This window comes from Hibiscus syriacus, unplaced genomic scaffold (genome assembly GCF_006381635.1).
Source record: "Hibiscus syriacus cultivar Baekdansim isolate YM2019G1 unplaced genomic scaffold, ASM638163v2 tig00110584_pilon, whole genome shotgun sequence".
NCBI classification, from domain to species: Eukaryota; Viridiplantae; Streptophyta; class Magnoliopsida; order Malvales; family Malvaceae; genus Hibiscus; species Hibiscus syriacus.
In genome coordinates this window covers 3,924,900-3,951,327 of record NW_024062792.1, presented here as the reverse complement: position 1 = coordinate 3,951,327, position 26,428 = coordinate 3,924,900, and the positions used below count along the sequence as shown (strand labels likewise).

The 26,428-nt window shown below is 32.2% G+C and overlaps 1 long non-coding RNA gene and 1 pseudogene across 1 annotated transcript; one reads left to right on the top strand and one right to left on the bottom strand.

The window, feature by feature from the left end:
- Positions 1-4,086: 4,086 nt before the first annotated feature.
- On the bottom strand, positions 4,087-4,772 carry LOC120133707 (annotated as a pseudogene).
- A 3,186-nt stretch (positions 4,773-7,958) lies between these two features.
- Positions 7,959-11,840, top strand: LOC120133614. The gene is made up of 5 exons (XR_005517114.1): positions 7,959-7,968; positions 8,618-8,706; positions 10,604-10,679; positions 11,141-11,268; positions 11,748-11,840. It is a non-coding gene; the product is annotated as an uncharacterized LOC120133614 (long non-coding RNA).
- Positions 11,841-26,428: the final 14,588 nt, after the last annotated feature.

Genomic DNA, 26,428 nt, shown 5'->3' with positions numbered 1-26,428 from the left:
AAATTGGTCCCTTAACTTTTTTAAAAATCACAGAATGGTCCCCAAATTTTTCTAAGGCTTGTAGAATATTTCCTACATCATTTCCAGACCTTATATAATTTTTCTCACTCAAATACATCATAGCCAAATTCTTTATCCTTTAAAACTATGTTTTCATAATTTTGCTCGATTTTGATTCGATTCAAGCATGAAATCAACTTTCAATCAACCTTATAACATATATACAATCAAATCCCTAATCAACTCTCATCTGAACACAAAGTTTCTCCAACTTATAATTTTGCCGAATTTTAAAGAATAATTTCTAGGAAGATTGAACATGTTTTAACCATAAATCATGCTTGAAAATGAATCTACAACCTCAAAAACATCAAGATTCATCATCAATTTCATGAACCCTGTCATGAACATAAACCCTTAGATTTAGGATCTTTGAATTGCAGCAAGATTAACAATATTGGTTCCAAATGATAGTGTTTTTAGTGTAGAACAATTTTCTATTTCACGGCATTACCCGAAATTCAAGGAAAATTGCTCAAAATTGAAAACAAAATTTTTTCTTACCTTTGGGAGGAACTCATGGTAGTGCTACTGAAATGAAGAAATATCATTGATAATTCTTCATATTTCTTTATCAAATAATTAATTAAAAATTCATTAAATGTTAAATTACCAATTTACCCTTAAAATTAAAATATCTTTACTACTTTACCCTTAATGAACTTGATATTTACCTTAATACCAAGCCACATAAACCTTATCATCTTCCAAAGTCAAATATGAACAAAATATTTTCCCACTTTAACGTTTTACCCTTGCAATTTCTAAAAATTACAATCTTGCCACTTTAATCCAAAGGTCCAAATTAAACATGAAATTAAATCCTAAAAATCTATAGATTTATATTATTTTCTAACATTTAAAAACGTGAAAATAATATATATATATTTTTATTTTCGAGACCAAATGTAATTTTTTTAAAAGTACATTTTGGTCCTGAACTTTCCAAAGTTTAACTTCGATCATTAAACTTTAAAAATTTATAATTTGGTCACTCACTAAATCCATTTACGGAATAACATTCTTTTTGGGAAAATTATCACTTAGTTCCTTAAAATTTTCTATTTTCCTATTTTGACCATCAAACTTTCAAAATTTGCATTTTGGTCATTATCTAAATTTTTTGGGGTATTACACTAAATTAAAATAACATCTAGACCAACGTCGACGTTTTGAAATGAAAGCGTTTTAATTTTGTAAGTAAGGTCGATTTCCAAAATAATAAAACAAAAAATCGAGAATGTACCCCGAATGTACTTTAACGGATATAAAAAAATAATGTTTTAGATAGCACTTTACCGAATATGTTAACAAAACCGGTAAAGTGTCTAATAATAATAAAACCGGTAAAGTGTCTAATAATAACAAAATCGGTAGAAATAATAAATTTTAGGTAATTTTGTACCGAATATGTTAAAAAAATAATAACAAAATTAATAACGTATTTCCTTAACCGTATATTAAGACTGTCGCACTTGAGACCGACGTTGAGCAGCCAGCCACGGCTATCATTGACAAGTGAACCTTTTAGAATTTTGAGCCATATTAGTTATTGATAAAATTATTAAATAATAAAATTATAATTTTATATTTTATTTCATGAGATATTTAATACCACGTACAATAAGCCAACCACTGCTGTCCTTGGCAAGTGGACTTTTTAAATTTTTGTTACATATTATTATTTATTAATAATTAAAATTTTAAATAATAATAATATTATTTTATATTTTATTGAGATATTTAATATAACATACAATATATTTGAAAGTACTAAGTGATAAATAAAAATTGATACACAAAATAAGTTTAATGTAGATATTATTAAGAAAAATATAGTATTTTAAAAAACGTTTATCCTAAATAGAAAAATATATGATTTGGGGAAAGTTCTACTGTATGGTAATTTTAATATACAGCTAAGGAAATGTGCTATCGATTTTTTTATTATTTTTTAATAAAACCAGTAAAAAATTACCTAAAATATTATTATTTATACCTAAAATATTAATATTTTTTAATATTTCCGGTAAAGTATCCAATAATAACAAAATTAATAAAAAAATAATAAAACTGATAATACTTTACCAAATATATTAACAAAACTAATAAATCATCCAATAATAACAAAACTAATAATATATTTTATTAGTCGTATATTAAAATTACCACACGTAGAATTAATAATTTTAAGGTAGAATAAATATGTTGATTAGTGAATGTGCAAGTGAAAAGACAAGAGTACTAATCAATCTCATCCAAGGTTGGAGCGTGCCTACGAAGCACAGAAGACAAGTTTTTTTTTCTTTCAAAAAGTCAATTAAACTAAGATTTATTTGACGAAATGAAATAACGGTTGGAATTATAAGAAAAATGCTCGTGTATATATATATATATATATATATATATAGAAATTAATATTTGAAAAAAGTATAAGAACAAAATACTTTTAAAATTTGATTAAATAATCTTTTTTATATTTATTTTTTTTGAGTATTTTAACTCTATTTTTTTATTTTTTAATTAAAAAACTCCTATGTGGATGAAAGCTGTCATAGTTTTTCTAATAACATATAAAAGATCCATATATAATCATGCGAAGGATTATAATTTTATTTTTTTATTAAAATAATAACCTTTTTACTCTAAAATAAAATGTTAAAAGTTAAAATATTTCAAAAAAGAAAAATTAAAATTAAAATGACTATATAATCAAATATTAAAGACATTTTTTAACATCATGTCTTCCAAAATAAAAAAAATGGATGTCCTTTGTTCCCATATATAATGGGGTAAGGGGGAGGTAAGATAGTAGGCTGCCCCCAACACTAGATTGAGAGCAGCTTCCGTAGGAGACCTCCAAATTATGAAAAACTTCATAGTTTTTCTAATAACATATAAAAGAACCAGATATATATATAAGCCATGTTAAGGATTATGATTTCATAAAAATCAAGATTTAAAAATAAATAAACCCAAATTTATAACTATATTAAAAATCAACATTAAACTAAATTAAAATTTACCAATGAGTTTAGATAAATTCAACTAAATTCCATTTGATGTAAAGTTTGAAGTATGTCTATTATGGGATGTTCAATTTTGGATATTGAAGACCAACAAAGATCCAGAAAAAAAGCCCAAAATCCAGAGAATTAATTTTGTTTGACATTTATACCCCTGAGGCATCCCAAAAACAGAAGTCATGAACCCTAAAAGCGGCATAAAAATTCATCCGAAGTCTATCGATTCGAAACTATCAATACCGAGATATGTCGCAACTGGAGCTGTAAATCTAAGGAAATAGAAGAGAAAAAGATGGACGAAAATGCTGAATTTCATTAGATTTTGCATAAAATTATCAATACACCATTTCTGCCTATATCAACTAATTACAGCACAGTTAGTTATTTTTTGCACAGGGGTCAATTTTGTCTTTTATTGCAACGTTCTTCTTAGCTGCTCATGCTTGGGGGTCTCCATGGGTATTGTATAATTCATTTAAGAGTTAATGCCTTAAATAAGTGATCAAATTATATTTTTGTGTTAAATAATCGTCTATATTTTTTTATCTATTAGATGTTACAAACGTTAATATTTTAGGTGTTCAACGTTAATATTTTAGGTGTTTGGATAGTGAACTTCTTTAATTTTTTTCGTTAAGTGACATTTTTCACAATTTTGATAATTTTAAATTTTATTTTAAAAAAATATTAAAAATATTATTATATTTATAAAAAATAATAAATTAAATGCTTACTCACTCAACTTTAAATTTTCACTCATACTTTTAATTTTTTTAATTTTCTTACACATTTAATATTTTTAATCACTTAATTATTAATACAGCGATGATGTGACATTTTAACTCAAACTTTTCCGTTTTATGACCTTTCAACTTTCTAATTTCTCCTCTTTTTTCACTCATCCATGTCAACTATTTCATCGCCATTACTGTTCACTGCTTCCAAGTGAAGATTACCTCATATATTGCTGGAGTAAATGAAGGCTCCGAGCCTCTGACTCTTATCTTGTTAAACGAACAACCCCACTGTTACCATGAGGTCTAGCAACCTTTCCCCAAATGCAGCGATAGTGTGTCATTCTTCTTCGCTTTAGCCTTGTAAAAATAAGCCATGTGCATACGGCATACCAAGCTACTTTCGCCTTGGTGTTAACTCTCTCAATTTGGATCGAAGAAATGTTTGGATACTGGTTCGACTTTGACCTAACACCCATGCACCGAACAAATCATAAGCAACAACACACGAAAAAAAATCAAAAGGAACTCCAATATCAATATCAAGTTCTTCCACTCAGTTTAACATTTAAAAAACCATACAAGGTAATTTAATAAAGTGAATGATCAGGTCATTTAACTAATACACTAATCAAATATTGAATCTCATTCAGTAATTTGTTTTCTAATCCCCCACCACAGAAAAGAAGCTTAACTCAGGAAAATGAAAATGGCATAGAGCACCTAAAATAAACCAAGTTTTTGTTACCAATTGTAACCCAAGATGGTTCCTCGTACATAGAGTCTGCATTAAAAAATCAATGAAAATGAAAACAGATAAGAGCTCATAAAATCTAATAACTATATTCCATATATTAAAACCGGGAATTGGAAAATGTTAAGACTTTTTAAAATATGGAAATAAAAAGATCGAAAAGTGCCTGACTCTCTCTTCTGGGCGTCCGTTCACCATTTCTTTTGATTTCCAAGCTGTAGCTAAGCCCTTTCACTTATATAATAAAGGCGAGTGTAAAAGAGACCTTAACCCCAATTAGGTTTCAGGAAATGAAAAGATCGAAAGGTAACTGATTCTCTCTCCTCGGCTAATTTCCTTCTGTGGAAGTGCATTTCTTTTTGCTGTTTATTCATGGTGTTGTCTATGCCTGATATTTTCGGCTTGGGGAGAGTTGCAGCTTGGAGGAGTGCAAGAAGATGGTGAGAGAAGCAGACACTAATAACAATGAAATGTTGACGTGAATGAGTGAAAAAAAAATTAGAAAGTTGAAAAGTCTAATAAAACGTAAAAGTTTGAGTTAAAATGTCACATCGTCAATGTTAATAAACTGACGGAATAGTGGATAAAAATATTTAATATCTAAATTTCCGTAAGTAAATTGAAAAATTAAAAATACAATAAGTGAAATTGAGTAAACGTATAATACGTAGTTTTTACCATCATCATAGTTATATACTATCGTAGTTGTTGTCGATTCATCGTCGGAATCGTGTGTGATCGTGATTTTCATCTTAGGGTTCACGAGATTTAAATTGTTGATTTGTCGTTAATCGGTTATCAACCAGTCACGATATCATAGGGGTTTTGATCTCCATGGGGAGGAGAGGTAGAGTGGAGTTTCTTCGATAGCAAAGGGTGGCGGTCAGCATGAGTTTAAAGGTTAAAATAAAAATTTTCAAAATTTAAAGATTATTTCAAAATTTATGTATTTTTTTAGAAATGTATAATTTTTATTTTTTAAAATATATATATATATATATATATATATATATATATATATATATATATATATATATATATTTAAAATACTGATTTCTTAAATGTGTCACATGACGGAAAAAACTAGTAATATTCATGGTATGGACATTTAAAATGTTAACGTTTGTAACATTAGCCACCGAGATTTCTACACTTTCCCTCTCCTCATTTCTGCCTCCAGATATGACAAAATCAATGGCTTTTTCTTTAACTGACGATTCGCTTCCTTCAACCATTGATGAAGCCTTCATCGAAAATAATCTTCATGTTACTTTTTTGTGCCTTTTTTTTCTTCATTTTCTACATAAAAGGTGTTTTTATTTTATTTTTTATTTTGGGGTGTTTGACCATTAACTTTCGAAAGAGGGAAGATAGGTTTGAGTAGCTTCAGGGAAAAATATTTTCTTCAGTTTTCTTGAATTCCTTTCTTTTCTTTAATCTCCATTTTCTCTATTTTCTTTGATTACTCTTCCTCTATTTTCTTCGATTACTCTTCTTCTTTCGCAGGGTCATAACAATTGATATCCAGAGCCATAACTCCTGACAAAACAACGACTGAATCCTCTATTTTTAAGCGATTTAACAGCAGATTGAAGACCTATCAAAGCTAGTGAAACAAGATCAGTACCAGGAGACAATGATCACAATAAATAAGAGTCGTTTGGAGCAAATTCTAAGGGACTTAACATGAAGGACATATGATCAAGTACCACTAAACCCTAAAACTAAACAGATGTTACCGATGGCAGTAGAAGGCACAAATGTTGAGTATAAAGTATTTGATAAAATGCCAACAAGAATATTTAATGCAATTCCATCCATCATTGGCACCATGAAAGTTGATTCACGACTACAACAAAATGATAATATGATTGGGTTTCGTAAATTTATTTCGTGGGAAAATCTAGTGGACGTAGAGGAACAAGAGCAAACCATTTCAGAGAATGCTCAAGTAAGTAACATCTGGAATGAAGATTCCAGAAGAATGGGGAAAGAGAATTGTCACTTACTATGATACGGGATGGAGGAGAAACCATCATCAATTGATAAACGTACACCATGATCCAAGATCATTTGTACTTGAAATTGGGATTGAAGAGATGCCACTTTATGTTATAGTTAGTACGAGTCAGCAACTTAAATATTTAGTGTCACAGCTTCTGGATAAACGTAGATTGAATCATGGTGGCATACATTCTTTTTATGGATCATTGGCACCTGTATCATCAACAACATCCCTATCAAGGAAAGCACAAGAAAATTCGGCGTGTCATACTGACTCAATTGTTGGAAATTTTGAGGGCTTGATCAATCAACCCATGACGCTTGTTGAAATTTGTATTACCGTCAATTATCATCGTTCTTGGTGGAAAAGACATGGAGTTGTCCTTGATGGTAAAATTGCAGCACTCTACTTTTAAGAAAGGTAAAGACTTATTCTCCCATAAAGAACACCATGTTTTTCAAATTAAAGTTGTGAATATTGCTCATATTGAAATGAAGCACCCATTTCTACGTGAGGTATCATCTTTAATTACCTATTCTGGAAATCCGATGTGTCATTTGGAGTTAGTTGATGGGGATCCGGGTACATTATCTGTAACCATTTGGAGTGGCTTTCCTGACTTTATAATTCTTGATTCTCTTCATCTCACTTTGATGGCTACATTTAATGCGGATGAAGGTGGTAAGCTAAGAATCTCTATTGTCACTATATTGAAGCTTGGTAGGAACATGATCACCTATCTTTTAGCACCATAGAAACTTAGTGCTTATGTCTTAAGGTTAATTATAGCTTCGAAAGTTGAACTAAAACAACATGAAGAAGGAACAAAGACTGATGGCTTTGAGCCTAAGTATGATCTTCACAAGACTTTATCTTGGAACAATGTCTTTTTCACAAGTTCAGGAGTTTGGGATTTTGAAGAATTGTTTGGTAATGTTGAAGTTGATAACCTGCTGCTAGCAGTCCAACATCAGATGCGATTTATGTTTTCGGACAAAGGCATAAGGCCTCTGCAAAGATTGAGCAATGTCCTTTTGATGTCAAACATTTGTTCCACGAATCAATAGAACCATAAAAGAAGGATCTTGTGATAATTGATTCCACTGAATACGATAACATCAATGTTGATACAAAGCGTGGGATAAAAGTTATCCAAATTCCTAGTGGTGTTATTGGAAATGTGGCCTCTGACTCTTATCTTGTTAAATTTTTACTTTTTTTTAGTTTCTTTATTGTTTTACATAATTGCTTCCCTTTCACCTTGCAGTTCAGATGACATTGAGTTATTTGATTCTTGTAATAGATAAATGACAATGTGAAGGAGTTATTGTCTTTACTAAAAGTAGAAGATGGAAAGAGCTCAAAGAAAGATTTGACCATAACACCCAAGTAATTACTGTTACCTTTTCATCTGCTTCAACAAATCAATAATACATGTTTATTTGGAAAAATTAATCACTTAATATGATAAGCTTGGGATTGAAATTTCTTTTGAATGTCTTTTGAATGTATATATGCCGCCTTGAGGTCTAGTTTTGATATCTTCAGATTTTTTATCATCACTAGTCTTGAAGATTTACCATCTTTACCTGAAACCATTTGGTTTCTTTTTAGAAAGAATTTACAATATATCATATGGTAAACTATTTTCTAGAGCAAATTTTGATTTAGATTATCTTTTTAAATTTTTATCCCTTTTAATATCTAGTGATACAGGCTTTTACTCTACTTTCAGTTATTAGATTTGTTTGGTTACTATTTAATGTTCTCTCTGTCTAATAAAGGAAATAAAAAAAGAGATTATTAGATGCTGATACTTCTGTAGCTTGTAAAAAATATCAATATTTTTCAATTCCAATGTTAACTTCTCACAAGAAGTGAGTGTTCTCTTCCTAAGTTCAGTAGTTGCAAACATGTAATAGCTGCTTTCTTCAGAATTTACTGGTACTAGTTAGTTGTTAAAATAATGCCCAAATATATTCTAACTGTTGCCATCCTTTCCTGATTGCTTACTGCTTTTCTTTCACTGCTTTTACAGGATACATGCATCTCGAATCCAATTGAATATTGTGAAGACTCGAAATCATTAAGTGATAAAGCTGCTAAACTGATAGAGTATATGGTTAGGTAGGGGCATCCGTGTTTATATACCTTACCTTTTTTCTGTTTTGGTTTGTCTATTTCATTTCTCTATCCGTTACACTTGATGGAATTGATTCTGCTGTGTATCTATACGTTTTATCTCCGGATGAAAAGTGTTCATGTTATTTCATAAGCAATTGGCTGCGGCCACCTTATTAGTATTTACATTATTATTTATTATAGAAATTTTATACATTTCTTACTTCGGGTATGCACTTTCTATTTCAGGGCACTGGCTACTTATTTGCATTTTTTATAAAACTGGTTATATATCCTTGGCTAGATGGCATAGTGCAGTGTTAAGAATGCAGTAAAGAAAGAAGAATACTAATATATTGATCATTGCAAAACTGCACTTGGATTACAAGACTTCACCTGTTTATATACAACTTCTAATGATTATTATAAGCCTAACAGTTTTTACAACTGATGTTAACAACCTTAACTGCTACTAACAACTTCAAGAAGCTGCTAACTACTTAACTAACATCACCATGCAGACTAAGCACGAGCAGCATTGTTGCTGACTCATCATGCTAACATTCCCTCTACTTCTTCAGTTCTTCTGTCCTTCCTCGCTTATTCAAACTTTCTTTTTGTTGGAAGCAAGGCGGTTAAGCTACGAGCATCCGGGTGTAATCTGAAGCCTCTCTTGGGCAAGAAAACACCATATTTTGTCTGGTTAAGGAGGAAAAGGCTGTTAAACACTTAATCCTCCCCATATAATTTTCTTTCCAAGTAAACTTGACTGTTAAGCCTCAAAGTTTCATGATCACCTTGTGAGAGAAGAGAACAAGTAACAAAGAAATGCAAACTGAAAGTAAATTGAACGTAATCGAGCAACCTAAATCTATGGTAAAAATGTCCATAATTCAACAGCAATACCAGCTTAAGACAAATCAATCGGCAACATGCAACAACCTTTTTTTCTTCAAGACTTTTTCCTTCTTTTCTTCATTTTCACTCTAGACGGCCTCAAATTTCTCAGCTTTTCCCAGCACTATCTCAATCTTAGCTTTCTCGATCTGTCGACCCTTTCGATCCTCATGGGTGTTGAGCACAGTCGATGTCGTTATTCCTTTCTGGATTGCAAATCCATTTCGCTTCAGGATCTCAACTATGGTGACAACAGTAGGAATAGCCATTCCTAAGCCGCAAAGTTCAACCTCGTTGAACTCATTGATGTACCTCTTGGTATTCAGATAGAAGACGAAGGGCTTGGTGATGGAGACTTGCACCTCATTCTTTTGTTTCTTTTTCATATCGTTCTTCATGCTCTTGGTCTCTTGGACTGACTCGACAATTTCCGCTGGAGAAATGGTGAAAGCAACCTTGGCATGGTGATCGGCAGTGACAACTACAACAATGATAATCGGTTCCTTGCCGTTCTCTAAGTTGAAATCGCCATAGATGATAGTCTCCTCAATTTTGGCTTCTTCTTTGGCCTTAGGGCTCTCTGATTCAACTCGTTCAGCTGCAATGCTCGACTCCATGAGTGAAAAAACAGAAAGAAAGAAAATCTAGAAGCGTTAAAACAAAATGCCCAGAACCTTGGCGAAAGATACCGTGTTAGGAATGCAGTAAAGAAAGAAAAATATTAGTATATTGATCATTGCAAAACTGCACTTGGATTACAAGACTTCAGCTGTTTATATACAGCTTCTAATGATTATTATAAACCTAACAGTTTTTACAACTGATGTTAACAACCTTAACTGCTACTATTAACTTCAAGAAGCTGCTAACTACTTAACTAACATCACCATGCAGACTAAGCACGAGCAACATTGTTGCTGACTCATCATGCTAACATGCAGTGAAAACCATTATAGTGCTAATAAACTGTTTCTAAATTACTAGCTTGTAATTTTGTGTGAAACAGGGATTATATGTGTCCGATTGAGTGCATACCTTTTCATGAAATTTTCTGTTTTAAAGATGTTGACAAGCTTTGACTGGTGAGCATGAGGTTTAATTTGCATTTGAATATGTTGAAGCAAACTTTTCTAGATCTGCGAAGAATGTTGCTTAACACATTCCTGGCTGTTGTAAATTTGATAACCAATTTTTTATTACTCTTGAAACAGAAACAGGTTGTAATTTTGAGCAATTTTCATTGCTCTTTGGTTCATGAAAATTGCTCAAAACTACAAACTAGCCTTTATTGTCTACAGGAAAATAGGAGGGCTATTCGGTGCTGATCAAATTTGTTATTGTTTATTATGTTGTGGGCTTTGCATTACTTTCTACTGCTCTGAAAGTGCAAATGACCATAAATGAATGTTGTGCAAAATGCCTTTCTGCATATCCCCAAAAATCATACCAGGATATGAATATCTATAACCAATAATCTATAGCATAGCAATATCTCATAAAAGAATTATTGTTTTCAAAGTGCTGCATTTTGATTTTGTATTAGGCTCTAATTGGGGAACCTAGAAGAAGGATTCAAGTTGATATTCTTGAATTCCAGAAACTCCTCTGCTGCAGTTGCTGTACCCATGGCAGCAGTGGCCTATTACCATCGATGCATGATACATCCATTATGTAAGTACTTTTTGTATTTTCAGTTATCGGCAAGAGTGCTCATATAAACTTAAATGGTAGCCATCATCTATTTGTAGTTGTACTTTTGATTCCCAGGTTGTTAATGGCTGTAATCTCATGTCCTCAATTACACAATTTGCAAATTATGAAAAATCTTTGAGCAAATTGGATTTAGGTTTTTTCCTTTTTGTTCATCTACCCATTCATTTGAGACTAGATTGATGACATGCTTACTTTATCAACACATCATCTTTTTTGGGACAATTTATAAGGTGGATGGATCTTTTATCTCCTTTTCTCTTGTAATTGATGGAGTTTTAAGCATTTTACATATCAATGAATTTCAGGAATTTTTCTTTAGTCACCCTAATAAGGATAGATTTTAAATTCTCATCAGTGTTCATAAAAAATATGTAGTTCTCTGCTTGTTCATAGAGTGTCTTTGTTGAAACATTTGTATTGCTGTTGTGTGGGTTTAGGTATAAACTTGCTAAAGAGCATGGCGACCTTATTAATCTCCACGATTGGTACCAATCATTCAAATCAATAGTTCTCAGCCCAAGTAAAAGTAAAAAGACTGTTAATGCATTCATCGTCTTTGGTTTCTCATGATGTCGTCCTTTTGATATGGATCCTCTATGAAAAAAACTATTTTAGGCACATACCTTATCCAACAAGTTATAGCCTGCCCTCACCAAACTATTTTAGGCGGATACCTTATCCAACAAGTTATATCCTGCCTTAACCTAGCATTGCCACTCTGCCTCTAAATCCTTCTATTTACCGACTATAATCTGTCATCCTTGACCGTTCTTGCTGTAGAGCACGGTTTTGCAGGGCTGTAACAGAGCTCCAAATAACAGGTCTTCTTCGAATGCCCACTAAAAGACGACTGGATTTCGCTCAGAGGGTGGCCTTTGGGCTCTAAAACATTCGTATGTAGGTAAGCTTTGTTTCTTTTTATTTAACGTAAGAACTATTGTAGCTTGTTGAAAATGCAAATTGATCTTTGTTTAGTAGTTATTCTTTGAAAAAGTGGGGTACGAACCAATAATATAACTGAATTGCAGAATTAATGGTTCGACTGTGTTACGCTAACCATATTTTTATGGTCTAATTTTATAAAAGAAAATTGGGTTGTTTAGATTGCAGAACTTGGAAGACTTTTTTTATTATATATATATATATCAATTTCACGTGAAAGAACCACAATATTCTATATAATAGTAAACACTCTAAAAATATCAAATGAATTAATTAAATATATATATATATATATATATATATATATAATCGACCAACAACTCACCCTCTAACTATCTCATCTCATCAAAACTTCTAAATATTTTTTAAATTAATGGTTTTTTCTTTAGCTTAAAATGATGAATGATAATTTCATTTTAAAATATATATTTTTTTTTCAAAAAGATATTTTCCGTCAAGTTAAAAAATAGTTTCAGCTTAAATAAAAAATTAATTTTTAAGAGAGAAATTATAATTTAATATTATTTAAAATAGCTGATTACTTGTTTTATTTTGGCAATTATTTTAAATTATTATTATACGTAAAAAGCAAACCCTCCACACCAAATATAAAACCTTTGCCATGCCAAATAATTGAAAAATTACATATCCATATCCGAGGCATTAATATATACATTGCAAACACTTGTCGGATAGACTACCACAGAGAAAATCTCCTCTTCCTTAAAGCATATTTAGATTCAGGTTTCACAATACAAATTCAGTATCCAGAAATAATAATAATAATAATAATAATAATAATAATAATAATAATAATAATAATAATAATAATAATAATAATAATAATACAGCAAGAATTGACAGGACTTCCAATCAAGGAAGGACATGAATGAAGCTGGAATTAAATATTGAAAGGGGTCGAAATATTAAATTATTTTAAAAAAATATAAAGACTTATTAGTTATTTAAACTCGAAATTTAGCATAAACCAAGTGACGTTAGTGATTAAGGGATTGTTGTTATCATTGAGGTCCCAAGTTCAAGCACTTATGTAGAGGCATGAGCGTTCATTGTCAAATAGTTAAAAGTCTTTGTACTTATATTACTTTGTATTCACCATAAATTAAAAAAAAAAAACTCAAAACTTAAAAGACAACTTCTAATTTGTCTAATATTTAAACTTACAATTACTTAAATTTTAATTAGACCAAAAATTTTAGAACAAACTTATCATTCTTTAATTCGATCCCGACTTGATTAATATTTAATAAATATTTATACTTTTTAAATTTAAATTTTTATTTTTACATTAACAAAAATACTAGTTTTGAGGTTTTTTTGGCATAATGCAAACAAATGCCCCTAACATTTGACACTATATGCATTTTTGCCCGTATTATTTTTTTTTTTTGGAGCATTTGTCCCCACAACGTTTAAATATGATTCAGAAGCCCCCCATTGGATGGAGACCGTCAGTCAATTGACGGTCAACAGGTCTAACTGACTAAGCATCACAGGTGGACAATGATGATGTGGCATTTCCACGTCACTAATATATGCTGACATGGAATTAACACGTCATCATTTTTTTTTTGTTTAAAAATTAAATTTATGCGTATTGGATAGAAGGGATAAAGAGCTCCTAAACGTGGGGAATGAGAATCAAACCTGGGACAAGGGCGTGAAATGGGATGGCCCTTGCCACCAGGCTAGACATGTTACTCGGTTATTATATGTAACAAAATTTTATTTAACCCATAATAAATGTCCAGTTTAATAAAAAAAAATGGAAAGATATTTCTTCGATATTTCTTCTTTGAAAAGTTACACCCAGTGACTAATAAAAAGAATGTTCTATTTTCACAGTACTGTAAATCTGTTGTCAATGAATTTCATGACAATTTAATGAGTTAAAAATTAAAACTACCAAATTAAAATTGCTATAAAGCTACACCATTGATGATTTTACATCATGCTCCTCCTCCAAACGAGAATACACCAAAATGTCATCAAAGAACACTACCACAAACTAATCTATAAATGAGTAAAAACATGGTTCATCAGGTCCAATTGAAGTTAGTTTTCATATCATTTTGATCCCTACAAATAATCACCAACTACTCTAGTTGTCACTATTGGTCAATTATCACCTATCATTTGTAGTCATTCATAGTAAGATCAATACCAAAACATTCACATTTTACGCCTCTTTCTTCTCTAAGAATTAGTTTACCATGAAATTCACTCAAAATTGATTTTCATCTAAATATTTGACATTTTAATACTTTACCCTTAGACCGATAGGGGTGACCCGATCCAATATGAGGTGTCACATTAAGGTAATCGGAGCAGACCACAATAAAAATACTGGAAACAAAAACTTTTATCAAACCATTTAAGATCAAACCAATTTCAAAATAAACAAAAAATATAAGTTCAGAAATTGTTCAAACATTAAAATAGAATTCAATAGTACACATTATAAAAACATGTTTAGACTCTAATATAAAAATAATATGTGACCTACATGCCCCTTAATTACACGTGTACCGTAATCTACAAGAACCATTGATGAAAATTCCATTAATGATGTTAATTGAATCATATCAATTCCTTTAACTTGAAATGGTAAGTAATAGAGTGAGCTTTAAGAAAATCTTAGTAATATAGAATTACTAAATGATGTAACAAGCCATATGTAAGTATATAGTAAAGCATAAAATTTTCAATCTGATTCAGGCATATACAAATTTTGATTATGACTTGAAATTCCATTAGTTGTTCCTCAAGGTAACAATCGAGAAATCTATAGATCCGAAGAATCAAACAAAGATAAATTATGAAGATTAAGTATGAGAGCCTAGTGTACTCCATCAATGTAGAAAAGTGTACAAATAATTTAAACAGTAATAATTTATTTTAGTAAAACAAACTCTTACATGGAAATTATAATTTAGTTTAAAAATTCTCTAAATACCCTACATCTGAACGTTTGCATGTGTAGGTTTCCCTGAACCATACACTCACATGTACACCCAATAAGGACCATTTTCATGTAGCATAAGGACTTACGGTAAGGACTTTCCCTATGCAAAAAGAAAATGAGCCTACAATAAGGTCTTTCAAGTCATAAACTAAGCTTGCAATACTTCCTCCAACAACCAACACTAGAATAGTAAAATAGTAATAATAGAAATTATAAAGCATATATATATTTTTATAAGAAATCACATATTTTGTTTTTATTTTAAATAACAGAGTAATGATTTTAAAATCAGATAAAATAGTCTCAGTATTTAAAAAGCAGAGAAAATGTTCAAATGCACATGTAATGCACTAGAACGTCCATTTTATTTCTCAGAGATACCTAGTAATTACTAGGGAGGGAACATAAAAATTTTAACAAATTTTCTCTAATTTCATAAATGGGATCCCTATTTAGAGGGGTTTGATAACTAACGGCTCCACTTAGATATTCAAAAATTGATGCATCGGGACCATTTAGGGTTTGGACATATCAAAAAGGTATTCAAGAACTATTACACTAGAAATATTTAAGATTTCTTACAATTTATCAGGTTTCCAAATTCCATTGAACGAACCATAGTTTAGTAACACAATATTTATAGATTATTTGGACATAAACGCTTCATGAATATTTGTTTCTAAGTGCCATCACTAAACATGCCTCGAGGAGGTCAACATGTATTCATGGGGTATTTTTTCACTATTCTAATAGTATCAAGGATGGTCAATATACTTAGGTCGTACTCCATAACCCTTAGTGGTGTTACAATATTTAAAGCTTTAATGAAATGTTCAAAACTTATCCAAAGACATTCACTTAACCCAGGTCATGAAGGTATTTAGGTCATTTCAATACTCGAGAATATTTTAGTTATTTCAACCAATTTAGTCATATATCCTACATTTAGTAAATTAGTCTTCAAATAATTATTCAGAAATCAAAAGATTTATGTATTTTGAATCCCAAAGGTTAGAAACTAATTATCATAGTTTTTCAAACAGATTAAAAATTTAACCGGTGTATCAGTGGTCCTATCAGGTCAAGTATAAATTCTCAAGTCATTTCTACTACCAGTGGCAATCTATGTCATTTTTACATCTCAAGGCTATTATTATCATTTATCATCATGGTAATTCATGCATTAAATCTTACAACCAAAATAATCATAACTAAAGATGTTTGAGGTGAATTGTGTTATCAATTGATTATTTAACTTAGAATTTATTATCGCTCCTCAAATTTCTCTTTTGAATCGTTTGAGTCTTGATCAATTTATTATTCTTTCATCGCATTCAATACGGGTTTAAAATTTATCAATAGTAAACACATGGAAAAACATGATTATTCATGCAGTAATCAATTACTAACAAGTTCACTAAAGCATTCAAAAGGTAGTAAAGTATTAACTTGACTCTTACCTACATCTCGATTCGATAACTCTAAAATTTGAATTCAATGTCCCTCAATATATCGGATACATGGATGATGTACACACGCAGGGGTGATGCGTAGGTGCATATGATGGTCTATGGAGGTTAAACAACTACAAAACTTTCTAGAATTTACCTTCAGAGGATTTTGAGTCACTTACTGGTGTTACTCCATGATGGAAAATAATAGAGATGAACTTTTTGAATGGTCAAAACTTTATTTGCCCGACTCTCCTTAGCGAAGACAGTGATAATTTCGATAACTACACTAGTTGAAATAAAATGACAAGGGGATCATGATAGTGTCAGTGGTGTAACTTAATGATGGCTGGTCGACGATAAATCGTCGATTTGACTAAACTGACACCTTTTAGCCTAAATTTTCCCTTTCTAACACCCTTTGACCAATACTTCCCGAAGTAGCACCCTTTCGGCTGAGGTGGCACAAAGGCGCATCCCCGGGGACACGCTTTACCTGGTTTTTGTTGATCGGGATGCCACGTGTGTAAGACGCATCCCCGGGGATGCGCTTTATATAGGATCTGCTGAGGCGGATGCCACGCTAGTATTTTTTTAATAATAAAAAAATTATTTTTATTGTTATTATAAATTATTAATATATTATGTAAAGTGTTTCGGTTATAATTTAAGAATTATCGAATGTATTTTTTAAATGTGTGTTAAAGGTGGAGTGAATTTAGGTTTTAGTGTTATATGTTTCAGGGACTTTGGCATTCACCATTCCACGCGACATTAATCGGATAAAACAATAGATCAAAACCAGCTTTGATCTTATTGTAGTTATAGGAAAAATGTATGAAATTATAATATTACACGTATGATTATATATCTATTATTTTTTATTTTGATTATCGATCTATTAATTTTATCACTTAATTATTTAAATGTTATCAATCTAGTCATATGTTATCAATATTTAACGAAAATATTGATGCTTAAGTTAATAAAATTAGTATAATTACACATTTAATCTTCAATACTTACATGTTTTTATCAATTTAGTCTTACTTTTAATTTAATTTAATAAATTTAATCCTCCAATCAGAACATGAAATGTGTCATCGTATACATAATTTTTTTATAACTTTTAATTTTGTTTAATTTAATATTTTTTCTCTACGTAGAAGGTGGAATTATTATAATATTTTAATATTAATAATTAATTTTTTATAGTAAATAATATTAATTATTATATTAAATAAATATAATAAAGTAATTTTTAAATAAAAATTTTAAAAAAATTTATTTAGGTGTACATACATTGAGAAATTATAGAAAATGAAATTACATTTAAATATTAGAAACAAAAACATTCATTTAAATAGAACATTAATTACATAAGGCTTAACGGTTATGTGATGATAACAGAGCTGGACATTTTTTTCTATTGTGCTCGATGTTTCTACAATGCTCACATCGTTTTGTTCTGTTGACTTCTCCCGAATATCCATATCACAATGTATTCTAGTAGATTTTGGATGACCTGAGTCCCCCAATAGCAATGGATTTGGTACAATTATAAGCCAAGTTTGAATCTCATCTGGGTCTCTTTTGTTTCCTATAGGCGGAAACTCAAATTCATATACCTTGAATACTTGTGAAAGTTGGTATACAAGATCAACAAAATTTTTGTAGTCTAAATATGAATGTGAGCAAGCTGCAATGACATGAGAGCATGGATATTTGAGTGCTTGAAAGAAACCACAATCGCACCACCTCTCTTGTAGATTAACTCTGAAAGAGTTAGCTTCAATCCCTTACAGCGGATGTGGCATTTCGGTAACATGAAAAAATTCACAGGTGCGAGAAACATTTGTAACCAACATCCCATTTGATGCAGCCACTTTTTTTCTGTAAATCAGCTACTAGTCTTGGGTGGTAAATATGGTCGTTTTGCAACCAAGTAAGAGCTTGTCTACCGAGCTTTGCAAAGAGTTGACCTAAACAAAAATAAGCCGTTTTGACCAACGCCGTGACTGGTAAATGACGCGCCCCCTTTAAGGTTGAATTTATTGCTTCAGCCAAGTTGGTTGTCATATGACCATAACGATACCCCCCGTCATACGCATTCGTCCACATTTCTTTGCTGATTTCCATAATGTACTCGCACCCCTTCTTATTTTTTGCCAAACAGATCTTGTAGCATAGACTCAAACCTTTGAGGTAATAGTTCGTAACCTAAGCATTAGGAATATGTAATAGTTAATATGAAGTGTAAATAAGAAATACGAAAATGATAGAAAAATTGGGAAAAAGTAACATACCCATCCGCACGACTAACTGACGTTCATCGTTCTTCTTATATTTTCCGTAATAATTTGCAGCAATATGACGGACACAATAATGATGTTGAACATATGGAGGTTTATACATTGTACCCAAAGAATCCATTGCTTCTTTTATCCCGGCTCCTTGGTCTAAAATAATGCATACTTGTTCCCTGGTGATAACATGTAAACATAAATTTTTAAGGAAAAAAGCCCAGGACTTAGTGTCTTCTCCTTGAACGGGGGAAAACGCAACATGAATAATATTGCGGTTTCCATCTTGGACCACAACCAATAATAAAACTTTCTTCCTCATTCGATGCGAACTCTATTCCAATATGTATATCACCGTCCTTGACTGATGACTGAAGTCTATAGTTGCCAACATCAGGAAGATTTGAAAATTTAGTCTTGTACATTGCATCATAATCAACACCATACATATGTGAAGGAAGTATGGCTGGTGTTGTATTTATCGGAACGCCATCCTCATCATCATCAGAATGTACATTAAACTGTGGTGAGTCAGGTTTAACGAATAATCCTGTTTCAACACCATATGCACCTGGCTCCCTAAGAGGTTCTTCTGGTGGAGATGAGGATTCCTCTGATAATCCAATGTTAAGGTCAAATAAGTTCCCGCTTGCGTGTTCTCCCCTTGAACTTGAGGCCATTGTATAATGTGGGATGTGAATAGACTGCCGTCTTGATGGCATTTCCATATGTAAGTTGAAAACATTAGCAGATGAATGTCTACCCCTTGAAGTAGAAGAGATGTTTCCATATGAATTATTGGTGAAGCCACGTGGGTTGAGATCATAAGCAGTTGTTGATGAATGTCTTCCTATTGTACTTGATGGCATAGCATCTGGTGTTGAATCCTCCATTAATGATGTGATGTAACACCCCAGTGTAGGGGTTATTTTTTTCTAGATTAAATATGATATCTTTTAAACAAATTGAGGGCCACTCAATAATAGATATCTTTTAAAGTAATGGGCAATTTATTTTTAAAAGAAAAACGTGAATGAGGATGAAAGAGTAGGTATAAGTGGACAAATTATTGTGTGAGTGGATTAAATTAATGATAATGGTATTATCTTCAAACTATTACTTCCAGCTTTCACTTTCAAACTCCAACAAGAGTTTTAGAAGAGTTGCATTATCATCGTCCCTCATTTTTCCTCCTCTTTCTCTCCTTTTCCCTAAAACCAAACGCTCTGTATCACTCCATTGGCCCCCATGAACATCCTTAAAAGCTTCGGTTTCAGAGCCAACAACAAGCTCAACCCATCAATTATGAGGTCTGCCATCGCTAAAGGTCCAGATGACGACATCCCTGCTCCTGGCCAGCAGTTGCTCAGTTCGGTGCTGGGTGTTTTTGGGGCGTTGAATTGGCGTTTCAAAGGGTTTCGGGTATGACCAAAACAGAGGTCGCAGAGACGATGCTTCCGAAGTCATACAAGTCATCTTTGAAATTCCACCATAAGCTAAGTTTTTGAAGAAGATGGAGCTCATTTTAGTGTTGATGTCGAAAACAATGGATTCCGCTAATACTTGGTATTGCTGCTTCGAACTAAAATTAATGCAAAGTGTTTGGAAATGATTTGGAGAATATGAAATGCTCTTCGTTTTTGTGTGCATGTGAGAACACTGATAAGGTTTATTAAGCAAGAAAGAAGGGAGGCAAGGAGGGAAGCCATCGCCGCTTATCGATTATGCGTGGGTTGGTCTCGCTACTGGGAATCCCCACTGCCTTTCTCCTTGTCCTAGTTGGTTTAGTGCTTATCATTTGGCTATTTTGAGCACTGGTAATGGAAAATAATAATAAATAAATGTAAATGGGTATAGCAAGGCACGTGGGATTGTGGGGGAATTATTGATATCATGCAAAAAGGGGTAAATCACAAGGTATGTCATCCAAGTTTTGTGAGATCTTTACCTTGTCTCTTAGTTTCCAAGTAGTTATAGTTATGACATAATTGCTTTTACAAGATTAATTTAGTCACTAATTTAAGTAATTAACTATTTTGATGGCAACATTAGTTTTCAATTTTACCAGTTGAGTTCTCAAATTATTATTTAGATTCTAATAAGTTATTTTTGTGGCGAGGGAAATTATTTGGATACGAGTTAGTAATTTTGATGACCTGGATCATGATGAAAATATTGGAAGTTGAATTAAGGATCGAGGGCATTCAAATGGAATTTAAATGGTCGATCAATAATACACGGAAATCGAGGTAATACTTTACTACCTCTTTATGCTTTATGGAACATGTTATTGGTAAATGCATGAATAAGATAATGTTGGTCACTTTTGTGGAGTTGATTAATTTATACACTCGATATGAATGAGGTAGAAATTCGGTAATTGAATACAGATCGAATGACTAATATAAGAAATTGGAGGACAATTGGAACTAAACTACAAGATTTGTGATTGATAAATGAATCAGTCTGGTTATGTAAATTATAATTTATTTCATCAAATGTACTTGGATTGGAAATTATGAGAATATTTCGGTAAAGTAAAATTACAAAAATACCCTTATATTGTAAGATGACAAGAATTGTCCGTGGAAGTTGACTAATAACTTTGAAAGGATATATTGATCTGAGAAAACTACAGATGTGCATAAGAAATGTTAGTTTTACTTGGAAATATGGATAACCGGGTTTTAACTCAATAAGGTTTATGCAAGATATTAGAAGTCTGTTAAGGAATGATTTCGAGATCAAAGAATGTTCGAGAAAGCAATTAACTATTGGATCTCTAAAGTATAATTATTTTCTTTAAGAGTTAATACCGAAATTATATGGTTAATAAATTACGAAAATGCCCTTGAAAGGTAAAAATAGTCCAAGTTGACTCTAAATGAGATAGTAATATGAGAATTTATTCTTAAACTGATAAATTACCGATTTAATGGTTGAGATCCTACTTTTGTATGGAAAATTCCTAACAATTCGTTAGTAATGTCTAAAAAGACTTTTAACCTGGAAAACTCCGAGTTAAGAATAAATTATCGAGGATACTCTTTTGTCAGAATTGTTCGAAGTGATTAGAAAAGATGATACGTTGGAATTAAATAATAAGACCAGATGGATGAAAAGGATTGAAATACATCAGATCTCTCAGAATAGTTCTATGGGAATAACATAAATGATAAGTTTGAATTTAATAATAAGATCGGACGGAATGAATTATTAGACTACAATGGATCTGTAAAATAACCAGAATACCCTTGGAATGTAAATGACCAAGAATATTACCAAGCTCAGGAATGATTAGGTATCCTCAAGCTTTAAAATGAATGGAAAAACATTGAGCAACAAAATGACCAAAATGCCCTTATGGTCTATACTAAGTAAATGAATTGGATTCATTAAGGAATCCAAATAGACATGGATGTTGCATTGCCTTTAAAAGTTATGGAACACAGTTTAAGCCGGTCAACCAACGCTAATGATATGTCAGTGCCTGAATGGCATAAATACCACTTGAATGTTTGTCGTCTACTTGGATAGATGATAATTATGGAAGTACTCAGCTCGGCTCAACGCCAGAGCACATTCGATATTAAAAAGTGGATATTCGTGAGATAAATTAACCACGAATACAAAATAATGATTTTAGTAAATGACCAAACTGAATTAAACAGAAGTACAACATGTATCCTAAATGTAGAAGCATCTGAATTACTCAGAAAGACTCTGAAGTAAATGATATATGATTTGACTACTAAATGAACCAAGTAACTTTAATGACTAAGAATTTAGTAAGTGATTGGATGAGTCTTAGAACTCCAATGATATTGCATGATATATGATTACTAGGGATTATGAGCCAAGAATTAAATACATTGACAATTCGTGATATTGTTTCCATGTGGATAAAAATAAAGATTATTTGGATCCTCTATTGCTTCCTTTAGATGTAATCAGAGATGATTCTGAAGATGATCTATAGACAAGAATTGTTGGTATTAAAGTGTGAATACTCTGGAAGGGCAATGAATTGACTAGTTGGTATACATCAGTTTTGGGAGTTGTTGATAGTTCGATCGATTGACATGGATTGTAGTGCCCTGAATCTTCGTTTCTCCTTTATCAACTCAAATTACTCTGGTCATACCTGAACACTTTCCTGAGGTATAATAATCATAGTGGGATTCGAAAGTATCAACCTAAAATGTCTGATTAGATAGATTATTAATCGATTCTCTTCAATATGACCTCATTCCTGGAATCTGATCAAATTGCATAAGTTTTGTGTTATCCATTCTGATAACTACAATGGCCTCTGAAAATACTTGGATCCTCTAGTGTGTTCCCTATGTACTATTTAATTATTTTATCTGTTTTGAAATATGGTACACTAAAATCTATGGTTTACTTCTTATTGATACACCGACTTACTGGTGACAGTTTATAGACTATGAGTAATATATGATTATTAGTTTTCACTGATATATATGATAATGATGATTACGGATTTATGGAAATTATGCTTACTACAAAAATTGTATTTTGAAATACTAATTTTGGATGGATTGAAGTACGGTGTATAGCTCTGATCAAGTTGGTAAACCTTATGGACCTAATGTGACTCTTGGGTAGGCTCACGGGTCCCAAGATGCTCCATTAGGTTGGCTCCCTTTGTTGTGTGCTTAGGGTAAGCCCTATGGACTTATGAACTTAAGGGTACAGGCCCCAGAGCCTATCCTTAGGTTGGCTCCCTTTGCTGTGTGCTTAGGGTAAGCCCTATGGACTTACGGACTTAAGGATACAAGCCCCAAAGCCTATCCTTAGGTTGGCTTCCTTTTTTTCGTGTGCTTAAGGTAAGCCCTATGGACGCGGTTCTAGGAACTACGGATGGTGTACAAGAGAATGGTTTAAACTATGAGTTTCAAAAGTTAAACTTTATTATGATTTTATGGGATTTACTGAACCATCATTTGATAAGTGTACCTATTATGATTTTATCGTACTGATGGAACACACTAGACATCCTATTCGATTTCCTGAAATGTGATACTATGAATGCTTCCTATGAACTGAGATATTCATGGCTTCTATTCGTTGAACTACCAGTGGAACTACAGATTATTCTGAAAACCGATATACATTTGATTAAATAAGAAATGATATGGCTTTCCATTTATTGACATGTCTTGCAGCAGCATCTGGTAGTTATGTATTACTGAGCTTTTCGAAGCTCACTCTATTACTCACCATTGCAGGTTAAAAGAATTGTACACGTACCACTATCAACATCAGTAAGGGAGTTCTTCCGGCGTTACTTGCAGAGTACGGTACATGTGATTAGGGGGCATGTAGATTGTATTTTGTTTTATATCTGAGTTTGGAAAACCTGTCTTATTTTTGAATAATAATAAATCATTTTATGATTTTACATGTTTTTAGAAAAGTTTTAAATTTTTTGCTATTTTTACGGTGGGTCGCTCCGATGGCCCTAATGTGACACTCCAGATCAGATCGGGCTATCTGCATCAGTCTGAGGGGGTTACATTTAGTGGTATCAGAGCTTTGGTTTGAGTCAAAATTTTCAAGATAGACTGGTCGGTCGAATGTCAAAATATGACTGATCAGTACATGCCCCTAGACTGCAATCGTACGTCTCTGAACCAGAACTCCAAGGTTGAGTCGCTATCTGTAACGAACAAACCTAAGTTCTATCTTGTAAGGCTCTACTTTTGCATAAAGGAATACCAGTAACGTCTATTTGAATTCTGTAAACTACTTCACAAGCCATGCGATAGTTACTCATTTGAGAAATTCTGAACCAACTCCATAAATGAAATATGTTATCGCTTTATGAGTCTATTCTTGTAACCAAGGCTAAATTGATTTCACAATGATAAATCTGTTCTGATTATTTTATTAGAATGAGGGAGAGTTTTGAAGAAAATTTATACTCATATTGTTAAGGATTAATAGAGTATAGTTACTTTTGTAAGAATTATTTGAAGATATAAAAGAAATGATGAAAGTTTCATTTATGCAATTCTATGACATGAATGAATTTCGAGGACGAAATTCTTTTAAGGAGGGAAGAATTGTAACACCCCAATGTATGGGTTATTTTTTTTCTAGATTAAATATGATATCTTTTAAGCAAATTGAGGGCCACTCAATAATAGATATCTTATAAAGTAATGGTCAATTTATTTTTAAAAAGAAAACGTGAATGAGGATGAAAGAGTAGGTATAAGTGGACAAATTATTGTGTGAGTGGATTAAATTAATGATAATGGTATTATCTTGAAACTATTACTTCCAGCTTTCACTTTCAAACTCTAACAAGAGTTTTAGAAGAGTTGAATTATCATCGTCCCTCTTTTTCCCTCATCTTTCTCTCCTTTTCCCTCAAAACAAATGCTCTGTATCACTCCATTGGCCCCCATGAACATCCTTAAAAGCTTCGACTTCAGAGCCAACAACAAGCTTAACCCATCAGTTATGAGGTCTGCCATCGCTAAAGGTCCAGATGGCGACATCCCTGCTCCTGGCCAGCAGTTGCTCAGTTCGGTGCTGGGTGTTTTTGGGGCGTTGAATTGGCGTTTCAGAGGGTTCCAGGTATGACCAAAACAGAGTTCGCAGAGACGATGCTTCCGAGGTCATACAGGTCGTCTTTGAAATTCCACTATAAGCCAAGGTTTTGAAGAAGATGGAGCTCATTTTAATGTTGATGTCGAAAACAATGGATTCCGCCAATACTTGGTACTGCTACTTCGAACTGAAATTAATGCAAAGTGTTAGGAAATGATTTGGAGAAGATGAAATGCTCTTCGTTTTTGTGTGCATGTGAGAACACTGATAAGGTTTATTAAGCAAGAAAGAAGGGAGGCAAGGAGGGAAGCCATCGTCGCTTATCGACTATGCGTGGGTTGGTCTCGCTACTGGGAATCCCCACCGCCTTTCTCCTTGTCCTAGCTGGTTTAGTGCTTATCATTTGGCTATTTTGAGCACTAGTAATGGAAAATAATAATAAATAAATGTAAATGGGTATAGCAAGGCACGTGGGATTGTGGGGGAATTATTGATATCATGCAAAAAGGGGTAAATCACAAGGTATGTCATCCAAGTTTGGTGAGATCTTTACCTTGTCTATTAGTTTCCAAGTGGTTATAGTTATGACATAATATCTTTTACAAGATTAATTTAGTCACTAATTTAAGTAATTAACTATTTTGATGGCAACATTAGTTTTCAATTTTACCAGTTGAGTTCTCAAATTATTATTTAGATTCTAATAAGTTATTTTTATGGCAAGGGAAATTATTTGGATACGAGTTAGTAATTTTGATGACTTGGATCGTGATGAAAATATTGGAAGTTGAATTAAAGATCGAGGGCGTTCAAATAGAATTTAAATGGTCGATCAATATTGTACGGAAATCGAG